This window comes from Macadamia integrifolia, chromosome 10 (genome assembly GCF_013358625.1).
Source record: "Macadamia integrifolia cultivar HAES 741 chromosome 10, SCU_Mint_v3, whole genome shotgun sequence".
NCBI classification, from domain to species: Eukaryota; Viridiplantae; Streptophyta; class Magnoliopsida; order Proteales; family Proteaceae; genus Macadamia; species Macadamia integrifolia.
In genome coordinates this window covers 11,301,614-11,317,098 of record NC_056566.1, presented here as the reverse complement: position 1 = coordinate 11,317,098, position 15,485 = coordinate 11,301,614, and the positions used below count along the sequence as shown (strand labels likewise).

The window sequence follows — 15,485 nt, the reverse complement described above, 5'->3', positions numbered from 1 at the left end:
AATATCCATTTCCACATAAAGGGACCAATTCAGCCTTCACCAGTGAACAAGTCAGGTGAGTACATAGGCCAAAACTGGGTTATTTGGCCATAGGGCTTGGGCCCTCGCATCCATGCACCTCAAACCACTCCCCAATAGTTGGGATAACATATTGGGGAATAAATTAATATATTGGGACACCCCAAGGTGGGCCCATTAGCGCAAAATGATGGATAACCCGGTAACGAATGAAAACCCATTTTTTTTCCAAACAAGCCTTAAGCAACTTGAATGACTATAAATATAAGTCGTTGTCCATTCTTTTCATTCCTACCAAACTAAAAGCAAGAGGAGAGAAAAAGGAGAAGAAGAAGAAGGAGAAGAACAAGGGAGGAGGAAGAAGAGGGGACGAAGGAGGGCACCTACCCATTGAAGGTATCTAAATAGTTATCTCTCTCTCTCCCATTTTCATTCTCCATTAAAGCTAATGGAAACACCCCAACCGAAATCCCTCTACCCACCTACCCAATCTATAAATTAAATGGGCGATTTTGGTGAGAGGGACCTAATCAAGCAAGTTAACCACTCACTTTGAGTATAAAAAACCTCCCATATGAAAAACTCCAAAATTTAGCAACCCAAACCCCTAGGATTTAAGATTTTTCCCAAATCCTCTATGACCTAACATCATAACCTAACCCTAGGTTGGGAAAATAATGTCTCACACCTAAACTAAGGATGAAATGGTCACAATTGAGTCTATAGACAATCTCCACAGAAATCTCCATTTCAAACCCCAATTTGGGCAACACAAAACCTAGAAATGGGGAAATTTTCTAAAACCCACCTTCCCATTTGTCAAGGCTACAAATTGGGAGAGGGAGAGGGAGAGGGAGAGGGCTTTAGTGTAAGAGACTTATCTTAGCAAGATTGAATGATCAATTTGAGTCTATGAACCCTCTCTAGTGAAATCCCCAATTTCGGTAATTAAACCCTAGAAATGGTGGGTTTTGCCCAAACCCTCTATACCCCACCATTCAAACCCAAAATTGGGTTGGGAAAAATGAAATTAAATACATGTATAGTGGATTGGGGTGATCATATAAGTCATTGGTGGTCACCATATAAACACTCAATCGAAATTCCCTAATTTAGCTTAGCCGCAACTTGAACTTTGGAAAAATTTGGGTGCATTGCGTAAACACATCTTAACCAACCCATTAATTACACTTAATTTAAGTTAATTGAGGTGGGAGAACATCCCCCACGTATAAATCAGCCTTGTGGTCATAAAACCCCCAATTTGAGAACGATTTTAGAGAAAAGAGAAATAGGAAATGAAGCTAAAACATGTGCATTTATCGATGAATGATTTTTTTTTTTTTTTTAAATCTCATGTATCTTAGGAGTAGAACCAAGAGGTGACGAGACAACGCGGCACGAGGCCATCGGCTGTCCATCATCACCTAGGACTCGAGGTGAGTGGATTTTGTGCTATTTTATGGAGTGTTTATAGTATGTCATCCATGCATGCATTCATGGTAATTGCATGTTTAACTTGTTTTCCTAATTGCATATTAAATTGTGGATATTAATGATATTGTTGTTTATAACATGATGCATAGTATGTGATAAATTTGTTCTATTTGATGAATGTGATATTGCCTAATAGTATGATGGGTGTTTGTGAGTATGGCAATGATGTGAAATGTGGTACGTTAGAATGTATTGGGTTAGGAGAATAACCACCCTAGTGCTACACCCCTTGCCAATAGGGGTAAGGTACTGGCTATCCTACAGCTCGGGTGACCGATGGGGTTTTCAGGACCTGTAGGCTCCTGACTCACAACTAGCATATATCGTTGGGTGACTAATGTATTTCTAGGATCATGGATATCCCCTATGTTGCAGTAGCTCTAGTACCCACTATAGACTTAGAATATATTGACTAGGAAATTAAACCGAGTACTACACCCCTTTCCAGTAGGGGGTAAGGTACTGACTATCCCACAACACGGGTGAACAATGGTTTTTTCGGGACCGTGGCTGTGGGGTGAGATTATTTATTAGGGGTTTGCGGGGTGACCAATGGATTTTTCAGGACCTGTAGGCTCTTTGCTCGCAACTAGCTTATATCACTGGGTGACCGATGGGTTTTCTAGGACCAGGAATATCCCCTATGTTGCAATAGTACCCAGACCCTAGTTTTAGTTAGTATAGTGGATGGACTCATGTGGAAATTTAACTGAGTGCTACACCCCTATCCTATAGCTCGAGTGACCAATGGGTTTTCCGAGACTGTGGTTATAGGGTGTGACTATTTGTTAGGGGTTTATGGGGTGTTCGATGGATTTTTCGGCACTTGCAAGCTCTTTACTTGCAACTAGCGTATATCGTTGGATGACCGATGGGTTTTCCGAGACCAGGGATATCCCTTATGTTGCAGAAGCATTCACAACCTAATTTAAATTAGTTTTATTGATAAGTGATCGGGTCACAATTATTCATAAAATTAATATGCAATTGTTAATTTTAAATTGATTTTCATGAGTAATTTGACCACATATTGGGATAATCTTTGGTTGTAGGGTTTTCAAGAGATGTGCATAGGTTTGATGCTAAATGGACGGATGTGGTTCAGTCTAGAAACAAGGGCAAAAGGTCAAGGGCAGAGTTGAAATTTCCAAGAGAAGAAGAGAATATAAAAAAATAAAAAAAGGAAATTTAGGGAGAGAGAAAACCCCACGGTTCTCCCTCTCTCCTTACTCCACACGTTCTCTTCTTCCATCCTACTTTCTCTTATATTTTCTCTCTCCTTGTCTAAAATAAAATAGGAGCCCCTCTCTCCCACTTTTCCTAAAACATCTCCCCTATTTTCTCTCATCTCTTTGTCTAATCTCTCCCTCTCTTTTGTCACATGCACGGTTCTCACTTCCCAGTTCCCACCTAATCTTTCCCTCATTTTCTTTCTTCCCTCTCCACGGTTCTCTCCTTATTTTCTCTCTTTGGCCTAGTGATCTCTCTCTCTCCCACGTTTCTTTCTCTCATTTGTCCTAACCTCGTAGCCGATCTCTCTCTTTTCTTTTCCCTATTTTATCTCCCATCTCCTAGGATCTCTCCCATCCCACGGTTTCCCTTCCACTGAACCCATCTCTCACTCTTTCCTACTCGCCCTATCCTCTCCTATTTTGTCTCTCCATTCCATATCTCTCTCTCCTAATTCCCCTATTCACCCATAGTTCTCACTTCCCACGTAACTTTCTCTTTCCTAATCCCTCTCTTGGACCCAACCAATCTTTCTCTCTTTCCTTCTTTCTCTCTCCCACACCAACTCACCTTTCTTTCACTCACGTTGCCCCCTCACTTTCCTATTCAAACTCCACCTCGCACCTGTCTTCCTCTCCCATAAATCCTTCTTAGTCCTTCTCTTTAAAGACATTTTTTTTACCCATTCTTTAGGAGAGAGGCTGCCATATCACACCCTTGCTAGAGGAGATAGTTGGCTAGTTTTTCTTGCTTAGTTCTCATAGTTCTCTATTCGTCTTGGATCACGCCTTCTTTGGGACATAGTTTCAGGGATAGCATTGCACGGAGAGGATTGACATTGTGCCAAGGGTTCAACACTATAATGCCCCCAAATCCGAGTAAGATATGGGTACAGGCCCTCACGAGCCACCATTAAATAACGGCATAATCTTACAATTCTTTACCCAAACACATATACGCAACGGAAATTAATCTGCAAACATATCAAAATTTCTACAGCGGAAGCTAAATCATCGTATTTATAACTTCATTACACATTGACAGTCTTAATATGTCTATACCTATCAAATACATGAAACGTACTGTAATCCATTGTAAAGTTATTACAACATTCTTTCAAAAAGTCTAGCAAAGTCTGGAATAGTTATATCTTCAGATTATTCATTGGAGGAAGGAAAATCAGTACCTCTATCACCAAATACACACTATGCACAACGACATGGCACATGTTCTGGCTCTGTAAAATAGTTATATATATCACAGGGTAAGCTCAACTAGCTCAGTGAGAAAAACACAATCATATCAAGAAGTAAAATATGCATGACTGAAGAAACATCATACAAATGGCGTGCTACTTTTGTCAATGCATCAATATGAGAATATAATATATCTGATCATACATATACTAACATGCATGACGTAAAAAAATCAAACAATTATCAAACTCAACATTATCTTTTTTCCTCTTTAACCTATCTTTTCTTTCTTACTCTTTCTCTTACTCTTTTACCTTTACTTTCTTGCTTTTTGGTAGGATGTTTTCCCTCAACGCCTTGCCCTTGTCTTGCTCTTGAGCTCAAAGGATCTGGGTCGTGTCTTGAGAATTCATCCCACATGCTCCTCTTTCAACGCCTCGCCCTTTTCTTGCTCTTTAGCTCAAAGGATCTGGGTCGTGTCTTGAGAGTATATCTTTAGTCTTTTCTTTTATTTTCTATTCTTTGTTGTGTTGCTTACCAACTTTGGCATCCAGTAGTTACTATCAATTTCAACATTTGGGTGGAACAGGATATTGATGGAGCCCTTATTGGTCCTCCCCTGACTATCCCATACCAGCAGGGTGGGCATTAAAAGACCCCATTATCCTTCCCAGTTCCTCTGTTGGAAAGGACTTTGACAACTTTTAGCTTCGGCCCATGTTATACCTTAATTTTATCTTATGTCTATCATGCCTCACACTTATAAAAAAAAATCATGAAAACAATATTTTGATACATATAAAAACATAAAATAGATCTTAGAGGTATATATATATATTGATATACTGTAAATGGCAAAACATGCAAGGATATGGCTGAATTCCCCTCACTTGTAGATGATGTCCAAAAATTATTGTGAGAACCACTTTCTGCTAACGTTCTTTGACAATTATATCACCTACATAAGAATTTATTACTTCAAACTTAATGACTCAAGTATGTAATCACTCCTAAACTTAAGCTTTTATTTTGTTATATATGCTACCGACTGCCAGACTTGATCCTTTTACTTCAAACTCACAATCCAACCAAATCATATACTTAGACTTTTACAAAGGTTTCTTAATCTCCAATTGATATGGGAGCATTTCTAAATGGCCTAACGACCCGAACTAGGTCCACAAGACTATGCCAAAGGACTGAAGCTGAAAATAGTAATTGCAGTCCTCTATTTTTGGGTAACTTTCGTGTCAAACTTGAACCAATTCCGAAGGAACTAGTATCCGTGCCCTATATGGATAGAAAGATCTATGCGTCTATTTTCTTACAAAAAAGATGGAACGCCATTTACTATTTTATAAAAGAAGTTATGGTCGTTTTAGTAAAGTGTGTCTGCGCTGACTGCGTACTCTTGGAATTCAAGAATTCCTCTAATGATCGAACTTTCATATTACACAGCAGTCCATGGTACGTAATCGACTCTTAGTAGTACTTTAATCAACAAATATTGACTAAGATAGTGGGTAGTTAACTTATTTGATCATGGTCCACTACGTTCTCTAATGATTATGACAAATCCATATTAGTAGTCTTAGTAGGACTTTAGTATGGCTATGTTACACAATCATTTCATATTTACATAGCCATAAACTTCTCCTTTCTTTTGTTTCTTTTTCTTTACTCTTTACCATCGGAGCTGATCTCTTAGAAGAATTCCAATATAATCAAATCAACTTTAGTTTCCTAAGTTTCATGTATATTTCAATTTCCTTAAAGTAGGTTCCTCTTTTGAACTCATTCAGACACTGCCCTTTTAAAATCTGAATAACAGTGGGATTCCAACTATAGCTGCTTCAAATCTTTTTCATAATTATACTAAACAAAGTTAATTTAAAAATACCAAAATAGGGGAGGACAAGCCAAGACCTCAGCTGGACAGTAGCAAGCCGTGAGGTTGGGCTGCAACCTGGCCTTGGTAGCAGCTTCCTCTCCCAACTCACTTCTCTCTCTCTCCTTCTCTTTCTGTTAAAAATCATATAACCATGGAAGAACTAAGGTTTGAAAAGCTAAAAACCTCACCTCCACTTCCTCTTTCTTTTCTCAAATTTCAATTGTGAAGCTCTTCCTCCACCAAAATCATTGAAGTCCTTCTCTCCTCCTTTCCTCTACTTACTTTACCTGAATTTGAGAAAATCACAGCCACCCCAATAGTCCATCTCCCTCTTAACTCTTTTCTTTCCTTTCCCTTCTTTTCTTTCCTTTCTTTCTTATTGAAAGATTTGTATGCACATCCTCCCTTTACAGACAAACCCCTACTCTCCCTTTCCCTTTCTCTCTCCGCCTATCCCTTTCTCATGTCCATGTCTCTCTCTCTTTGTCCATCACTCTCACACATGTCCCTCCCTCTCTCTGTCTTAGTACATGAGCATTCCTCCCCCCTTCTCTTCTCTTATCTTCTTCTTTTCTTGATTTTCTTCTTTGTCTCTTAGCTAACAAATGAGGGAGGTGAGTTAATGGGGAGAGGATAGGTAGGTCCCACCCAGCTTTATCTCACTCTTCCTCTCCTTTTCTTCTCCACCGACAATAGACAAGTCCCCCCTTTTGTGCAATGAAATTAATATTTATATATTATATTACTCCCTTTTGTGCAATGTCATACATACATGGTCATTCCATCCCAAAAAGTATCTCATTTTTAACTCCCCTTTGTCTCTTTTCTCCTATTTTCAAACCATCCCAATAACTATCTTCTTTGTTCCCATTAATGACATTGATATATATATATATATATAATTACATATAAAACTATTATATATATATATATATATACACACATTACCTTCACAAACATGTAAATTGGAACTAGGGAGGAGAATTACTAACACCACCATCATCATTGCTGCCATTCATCCATTAGCACCATGAGCAGGTAAGTTATTTTCTATCTTTAGGTTTAGATGAAGTTTTGGTTCATTGTTATTTAATTTCTAACTTAAATTCATACTTGATTGTTTGATTTTAAAGACCCCTTCCCATTGTGGATGATTTTAATAGTTAAACTAGTTTACGATATTTGTTTTTGTGATTCAATTATTCTATTCAAGCAATAGTATTTCATGTGATTTTTAGTAGACACTAATGATAATCTTTAACCAATCGAACTAAGCGTGCTAAGCGAAAGCGATAGTCGATAGTGCTTGACAGGATAGGTTATGCTTAGTATAGTCAAAGATTATGTTTTTGTAGTTGCATTGGAACTTGTAGTTTCAGTGAACCGAAGTATGAACCAGAAATTGGTGATAATACCAAAACGGATTCAAGAACTAAGGATAGCTTCTTCTCATTAATTATTGTTTTTTTTAATTGGTTTATTTAGTCTTAATTTAAATTCTGAATTTTAAAAAATTGATTTTCAAAACAACCTTCACCTCAATTTTAGTAGATATAACCTTTTAGTTCTCTGTGGCTTCGACCCCTTTCTTACCACTATCTCATAGTTTAGTTAGGGTTTATTTTGATTTGTTCATGACAACGATCAAATTTTGGCTCCAAAATTTGATCGTTGTCATGAACAAATCAAAATAAACCCTAACTAAACTATGAGATAGTGGTAAGAAAGGGGTCGAACCCACAGAGAACTAAAAGGTTATATCTACTAAAATTGAGGTGAAGGTTGTTTTGAAAATCAATTTTTTAAAATTTAGAATTTAAATTAAATCTAAATAAACCAATTAACAAGGATAAGAATTAATGAGAAGAACTATCCCTATGTCTCCAATCCGTTTTGGTATTATTACCAATTTCTGGTTCGTACTTCGGTTCACTGAAACTACAAGTTCCAATGCAACAACAAAAATACAATCTTTGACTACACTAAACATAGCCTATCCTATTAAGCATTATCGTCTATCGCTTTTGCTTAGCACGCTTAGTTCGATTAGTTAAAGGCTATCATTAGTGTATTAGCAAAAATCACATGAAATACTGTTGCTTGAATAAAATAATTGAATCACATAAGTAATTATTCTAAACTAATTTACCAATTAAAAATCATCCACAATGGGAGGGGTCTTTAACATCAAACAACTAAGTATGAACTTAAACCAAAAATTAAATAACAATGAACCAAAACTTCATCTAAACCTAAAGATAGAAAAGAACTTACCCGCTCATGGTGCTAGTGGATGAATGGCAGCAATTATGATGGTGGTGATGAACCCTTGGCATAATGGCAATCCTCTCCGTGCAATGCTGTCCCTGAAACTCCGTCCCAAAGAAGGCATGATCCAAGAAGAATAGAGAACTATGAGAACCAAGTAAGAAAAACCAGTCAACTATGATGTATATGAAAGGTATAATCCCCAGCCTCTCCCTAAAGATTGGGTATATAAGTGTCCCTCCCAAAAGAGAAGGACCGAGAGAGATATGGAGAAAGAGAAAGAGAGGTGTGTGTGATGGGGTGGTAGAATTGGATTTCAATTAGAAGAAAAGAAACCGTGGGTATGGGAGAAGAAATATGGATAAGAGAGAGAGAGAGAGAGAGAGAGAGAGAGAGATTAAGGTTAGAGGTAATTCGGTGGTAGAGAGGAATTGTGGGCAATCTATCTAGGAAGAAAGAGACGTGGGTAATGGAGGGCGTGAGAAGGAAGGAAAGGAAGGAGAGAGATATGGAATGGAGAGATAAAATAGGAATTGTAGGAGGGAGAGATTTGGTGGGAGAGAAAGAAACCGTGGGATGGGGGAGAGAAAATAGGAGATGGGAGATAAAGAAAGAATAGGGAGAGAACATGGGAGATGTTTTAGGTAAAGAGAGAGAGAGAGATTCCTATTCTATCTTGGACAAGGAAAGAGAAGAAGATGAGAGAAAGTAGGAGAGGGAGAAGAGAACGTGTGGAATAGGGAGAGAGGGAGAACCGTGGGCTTTTCTCTCTCCCTAAATTTTCCTTTTTTTATTTATTTTTTATTTTTTATATTCTCTTCTTCTCTTGGAAATTCCAACTCTGCCCTTGACCTTGATCTTTTGCCCTTGCTTCTAGACTGAACCACATCCATCCATTTAGCATCAAACCTGTGCACATCTCTTGAAAGCCCTGCAACCAAAGATTATCCCAATATATGGTCAAATTACTCATGAAAATCAATTTAAAATTAACAATTGCATATCAATTTTATGAATAATTGTGACCCGATCAATAAGCTTGTATAATATAATCTGAATCATATTTGCATTCATTTAATCCTTCTTGTTCCATTATGTTGCATCACATGTGTATTTGTTTTACCTTATAAATCTTTATTGTTGTATCTATAATTGTTTGTGTGTGTGTGCACCTCTCACTGGGATTCGTGGAAACTCACCCCTGTTGTTGCTCATTTTTAGTAGATGATTCAGGTAACCATCCGGAGTATGTAGTTGAGGAGCCCACTCTCGATAGAGGTGACCTCTAGGACGAGGAACTAGCTATGCATGAGGATGAATGTTTTTGTGATGATTGTGCAATCGGAGCACGTTGAGGATGAGAGTATCATCTTCCTTTTTTATTCTTTTGTTTTACATATCAAATATAGCCCTAGTGGCATAATCATAATTATAACTTTCGCTTAGAGAAGGGGATTGCTGCTCAAAGTTCTTCCACCTTTCAGCAAAGATTCGAAAAAATAGAAATATGATCAGAGAGCTTCAGGATGTCAATGGCGATATCCTGACTAAATGGGATGCTATTGGCCAGCGTCTGGTTTCCTACTATGAAGAATTTGGCAAAAAGGTGGTCTCTACTTTTCATGGTTCACTATTATATGTTATCCCCGAGATTCTGACTGATATGGATAATGATAGTCTACCCTACTTCTTAAACTCGGTCTGATTACACGGTTGACCCGGTTTAACCATGCAGGACCCGAACCGGAGAGGGTTAAGGCGGGTTCCTTATGGACCATGATGGCAAGGGTGACTTTGAACACCGGCTGGCCAGACAAGTCCGAGTCAGTGCCAGAGGAGACGGGTATACCCAAGCCATGTACATGTACATATCATAAGGCCATGTGCGGATAAAGCAGATACGTAGCCATATCTTAAAGCGCATACGTATATTATATCTTATGCCGAGAGTGAAATTCGTGCAGAGAGTCGAGTTCCATCAAAATCCCACTTGGTGACCAATTTTCGGCCCTCAGGTGGGCGGTCATAGGTGGGCGCATCCGCCCACCTGAGTGGCCCACCTGAGTGACCCACCCATGAGGTTACAAGATGTCTTAAAAGGTATAAATAGCTATCATTATATTTTTCCTTTTTCTCATTTATGACACTCGGACGTTTGGTGAGAAGAGTAAAGAGGAGAGAGAAAAGAAGGGAAAGAAGAGGAAAAGAGAAGGAAGAGGAAGAAAAGATGGATTTCAGCGGTGAGCAAAGGCTAGGTTCCTTAAACTTTCACCATACCCAAACGAAACCCTTGATTTGAGTAGAGTTTCTTGAGGTCTCGTAGATCCCCCTTGAGATGATGAATCTAAGGTTTAATAGATGGTTTATGTGTTGATTTTGAAGGAGTGTTTTCACGGTTGGAGGAGCATTGATGATTTGAAGTGATTTTGTGGTCTTTGAACGAGTTCTTGAGCAAAGAAGGTAAGATGGTTTCCATTCCTTAAATCTAACCTAGATCTAGGTTAGAACCATCTTATGAGACCTTGAATGTGTGAAGAATGGATTTGGAAAAGCCTCATTTGATTCCCCAAAGGTTGGGGGAAGTTTGGAAAAAAATGGCATTTTCCCGCCAAGACCGGTGGGCTAAATGGCTCGCCTGAGGGCACTCACCTGAGAAGACAGACTCTCGGGGCCAATCGGCTGGCCAACTTGCCCGTTGGTCTTAGCAGGACCCTCGGGTCCAACCGACGGGCCGACCTACCCGCCGATCAGGACCGGTGGGTTTGACTGGTGGGTCATGACAGGTGGGCTGTCCGACCTACTTGAGAGGCTCCCAACGTGATTTTTACATCCGAACGGACCCAAAACGGACGTGCGACCTTCTTTTAGGATTCTAAACATGATTTTGTCGTTGGATCGTGTTAATGTTGATCCCAAAATGGTGAAATGTTAACTCCATTAACTTATGTTAGGTTCACCAAAACGTACGCTTCTTGCACCGGATCTCACCCGTACCAGGCGTGAGTCTTTGTACGCTACAAGTAAGTGGGGAGAGGACGTTTGGCCTTATGTTAAGACTTGTTTAACATTCATTTAATTGTATCTAGACTAGTCATGTCATCATGCGAATTATGTGTAACTTAGCCATCCTCATATTATTATGACTTGTGTGTTGTGTTTATTTTCTTGATGTCAAATGATGATGTGAATATGTGATGAATGATGAAATCATTGTGCATAATGCATTAGTAGACTAGATGCCGTAGTTGGCTTGGAAACGAGTGCATTGGTGGCCCGTGGAATGGGATGCAGTGGTACTATGCAATCGTACTATGTCATATAGGAGCACGCGGTGTAGGATTATCATCTTCCCGTGCTACGACCCTTCCCAACAGGGGTTGAGGTGTTGGGTTACCATTTGGGAAGAAGCAGTGGTCACGGTTTTCGGGTCACTATGGCAGTTAGGCATACGTCCGGCTGGTCATTAGGACAGTCGGCAACCCCGGTGGTATATTCAAGAGGGCCAATCGTACTGCTTTTAAATTGCTGAAGTCAGCACCTTTAATTTCTGTCATTTATTTTATGTTGAGAGTCGGTGGTCGGCATGTTTTACTTTTTCGAGTACTCATGGTGGGCCTTCTCCGACAGCCCTTTGGGCGTATCGTGGGATGGAGTTCGCGGCTCGTACCCGGAGTATACGTGCACTATGGTTGTAGTAGCACTAAACCAAGGACTTAATAATGTTGTTTAGGTGGATGTGATTTAAAATGAATTGCATAGCATATAGTGCATATGGTTGTGATTTGTTGTATGGACTGTTGTGTGGTCCTTCTTTTCACTTACTGAGCTAGTGAGTTCATCCCACGTGTGCACCACTTTTAGACGATTTTACAGGTCATCAACCTGAAGAGCACGGGTCGGGCCCCATAGTTGAATTCCCTGAAGAGGATTGGTGGGTCCCCGAGGAATTAGAGCACGACACGGATTGCTCGTGCGAGAGCTGTGCTGTGGGACCGCAGCTTTGATACCGAGCTAAGCTTACTGTTGATACCGAGCTGAGCTCTTTTTCTTATGCCGAGCTAAGCTTTACCTTTTGATACCGAGCTGAGCTATACTCTTTGTGTTTTTGTTGATCCCTTTTGTGTACTTGATATGTAAATTGTATTCTTTTATGTAAATATCATGCCTGCGGGCCCACATGTACTTAACTATGTATTACAATTTGGGTATCAAGTATAATGGGAAAATTTACAGGTAAATTAAATCTTCCGCTGAACTGACGAACACTTTCTTAGTTGCGTGTATGCTGTGGTGGGATACTGTATCAGATGATCCTGGCAGGTTTGGGTTAACCAGTGTTAACCCGGTCACCAGTCCGGTTCTGTGTGAACGTGGTGTGACAACGATAGTCTCTCTGAAATCCCTTTAGCTGCTAAAATAAGGAGTACAGTTTGGGATCTTGATCCTTCCAGTGCGCCTAGCCCTGACGGTTTCCCTGGAGTCTTCTATACCACTTGCTGGGATTTAGTTGGTAAGGACGTCTGTCATGCTATTTAGAATTTTTTCTCTAAGGGGATTGTTATTAAAGAGGCAAACAATAACTTTCTTATATTAATCCCCAAAGTAGATAATGCTTGCAAAGTGGGTCAATATAGACCTATCTACCTTGGGAATTTTTCTCTAAAATTAATTCAAAAAATTATGAACACCAGGCTGACCTCTCTCCTTCCTCGATTGATCTCTGAAGAGCAAGGAGCTTTCCAGAAAGGTAAAGTAATTTTTTCAAACATTGGAGTTGCATCTGAACTTGCTAACATGGACTAAAAAAAGTGCTATAGAGTTAGCATAGGTCTAAAGCTTGACATTCAAAAAGCTTTTGACACCATGGAGTGGAACTTCCTATTTGAGGTTATGGATAAGTTTGGTTTTAACCAAACCTGGATAAAATGGATCAAGGAAATTTTTATTTCTATTAGGATTTCTGTTCTTATTAATGGTGGTCCTAGGGGTTTCTTTGGTGTTGAGAGAGGCCTTCGTCAAGGGGACCCTCTGTCTCCCATGCTCTTTATTTTGGCTAAAGAAGTCCTGTGCCGTGGTCTTAGAGTTCTCAGGGCTAAGGGCCATATTAAGCCGATTCCAGGTCCAAGTAATGTTTACACTCCTCATCTCCTCTATGCTAATGACTTGTTGATAATTATGAGTGCAGATTTGAAAGGTGTCAGAAGTATAAAAACTTTCCTGGAGTTGTATCAAGCCTTTTCGGGGTAGCACATCAATCTCAAAAACACAAAATATTCCTGAGCTCCATCCCAGCGGATTGCAAGTGCAGGATAAAAGAAATTCTTAACATTCCGATCTACGACTTCCCAACGCGATACCTAGGCGTTGATATTTTTAAAGGTCGAGTTAGGAAGGAAAGGATTTTTCCTTTGGTTGATAATTTCAAAGCCTGGTTTGTTGGATGGAAAGGAAGACTCCTTTAGCTGGCAGGGAGAGTGGTGCTGGTAAAGACTATTATGAGTGGCATTCCTTTGCACAATTTATTTGTTTACCTTTGGCCTGCCTCGTCTATTGCTCAAATGGAACGATGGACCAGGAACTTTATCTGGACTGGGGATGCAGATAGCTCTAAATCAATTACAGTAAAGTGGGACGAGGTTTGCAAGCCAAAAGATGAAGGGTGTTTTGGCATTCGCCGATTAAGGGATGTCAACCTGGCATTGATTGCAAAGCTCTGCCAGTATATTCACTCTGATTCCTCGGAATTTGCTTTGTTCCTTAGAGGAAGATTTATGATAAGCAAAGGCAGCCTAAAGAGGTATTCTCTTTCCTCATCTATTATTTCTGGTCTTAGAAAGGTTTGGGAGTTTGTTTCTGACTCTGAAAGGTGGATTGTTAGAGATGGATCCAACATCAAATTATGGTATGACCGTTGGGCTGGTGCTACTCCTCTGTTGGACAATATTAATCCTCTTCAACCTATTGTTGGCAGCCCCTCATCGCTAGTCTCTGAATTTTTAGTAGATGGTAATTGGAATATTCCTGTGCTTCAATCTTCAATCTATGCTTTCTCTTGAATCCTGTGATCATGTTGCAAAGATTCCTATTCCATTTGTGGATGTGCCTGACAGTCGAATATGGTCCTTAACAGAATCAGGTAAGTTTTTTATCTCTTCAACTTGGGAAAAGCTAAGAAACAAAAATCCAGTAAATGGTTGGTGGCGCATGGTTTGGCAGAAAAAAACTTTATCCAAGATTCTCTATTTTTGGATGGCGCCTAGCGCAAAGATGTCTTCCAACAGATGATTTGATCTCCATCAAAGCTGTCCCTCTTGTCTCTAGGTGTAGCCTTTGTGGTAATCATGGGGAAAGTTTCAAGCATATTTTCTTGGAGTGTGAGTTCTCTGTGAATATTTGGATCTCTCTGAGCTATTTTGATCAGAGATGAAGTGGTTTTCCTTCAATTGAAAACCTTTTCTCTTGGTGGAAGAGAAAATCAGTAGCTGTGCACTGTAATATGTTGTGGCTTCCTCTGGTCATTTTGTTCCATTCCACATATGGGCAGAGAGAAATTGAAGAAGATTTGATTAGATTTCCATGACTGAATCTCAGATTCATAAATTAATTTTGTAAGACCTCAGTGATTTCTCAACGGTTCACCTAGTGCAAGTTAAATCAATTGTAGATCTTCTCTTGACAAAAAAGCTGAACATATCCACCTTCCTGCCTCGTGCTAGGAGTATTCAGGAATTATGTTGGGCGGCCCTATCTAATGGATTTTTCAAGCTCAACATCGATGGATGTTCCCTTGGGAATCCAGGTCGTTCAGAAGCCGGTGGTATTATCAGGGATGGGAATGGATCCAACAGGATCTGCTTTGCTATATATAAGGGTGTTGGCTCCAATTTCATGGCTGAATTTGCATCCTTTTTTCATGGTCTGAAATGTGCGGTTGGGAGAGGCTACAATAAATTATGGATTGAGTGTGACTCCCAACCAATAGTGACCTGTATAATAAATCACAAAATCCCTTGGTGTTTTCAGCAACAATGGAGATTCTTCAGGCGTTACCTAGACAATTCGGAATGGGTGATAACTCAATGCTACAGAGAGATAAATTTAGCTGCTGATAAACTGGCAAAACATGCTGCTACAAGTTGTTCCTCAAACACATGGCAAGTTGCTCCGAACTTTATTATTTCTGATCTACCATGGGATTGCCATAATAGGCCTAGATTCAGATTCATGTAATCTTTTGATTTCAGTTTGCTTTGTTTTCTTTCTCTGCTGATGGCAATGCCGAAGGTGGAGTTAGTTCTCAAAGAGTTCTTTTTGTATCATTCTCATTTTTTTATATAGTAATACACTTTTTCTAACCATTAGCAAAAAAAATCATTAGAGTTCAC

At 39.5% G+C, this 15,485-nt stretch overlaps 2 long non-coding RNA genes across 2 annotated transcripts; both read left to right on the top strand.

The window, feature by feature from the left end:
- The first annotated feature begins 326 nt into the window (after positions 1-326).
- On the top strand, positions 327-9,703 carry LOC122090670. Its single transcript, XR_006143718.1, has 3 exons — positions 327-414; positions 1,386-1,457; positions 9,322-9,703. It is a non-coding gene; the product is annotated as an uncharacterized LOC122090670 (long non-coding RNA).
- A 2,803-nt stretch (positions 9,704-12,506) lies between these two features.
- On the top strand, positions 12,507-15,485 carry LOC122090607. Its single transcript, XR_006143689.1, has 2 exons — positions 12,507-12,610; positions 13,286-15,485. It is a non-coding gene; the product is annotated as an uncharacterized LOC122090607 (long non-coding RNA).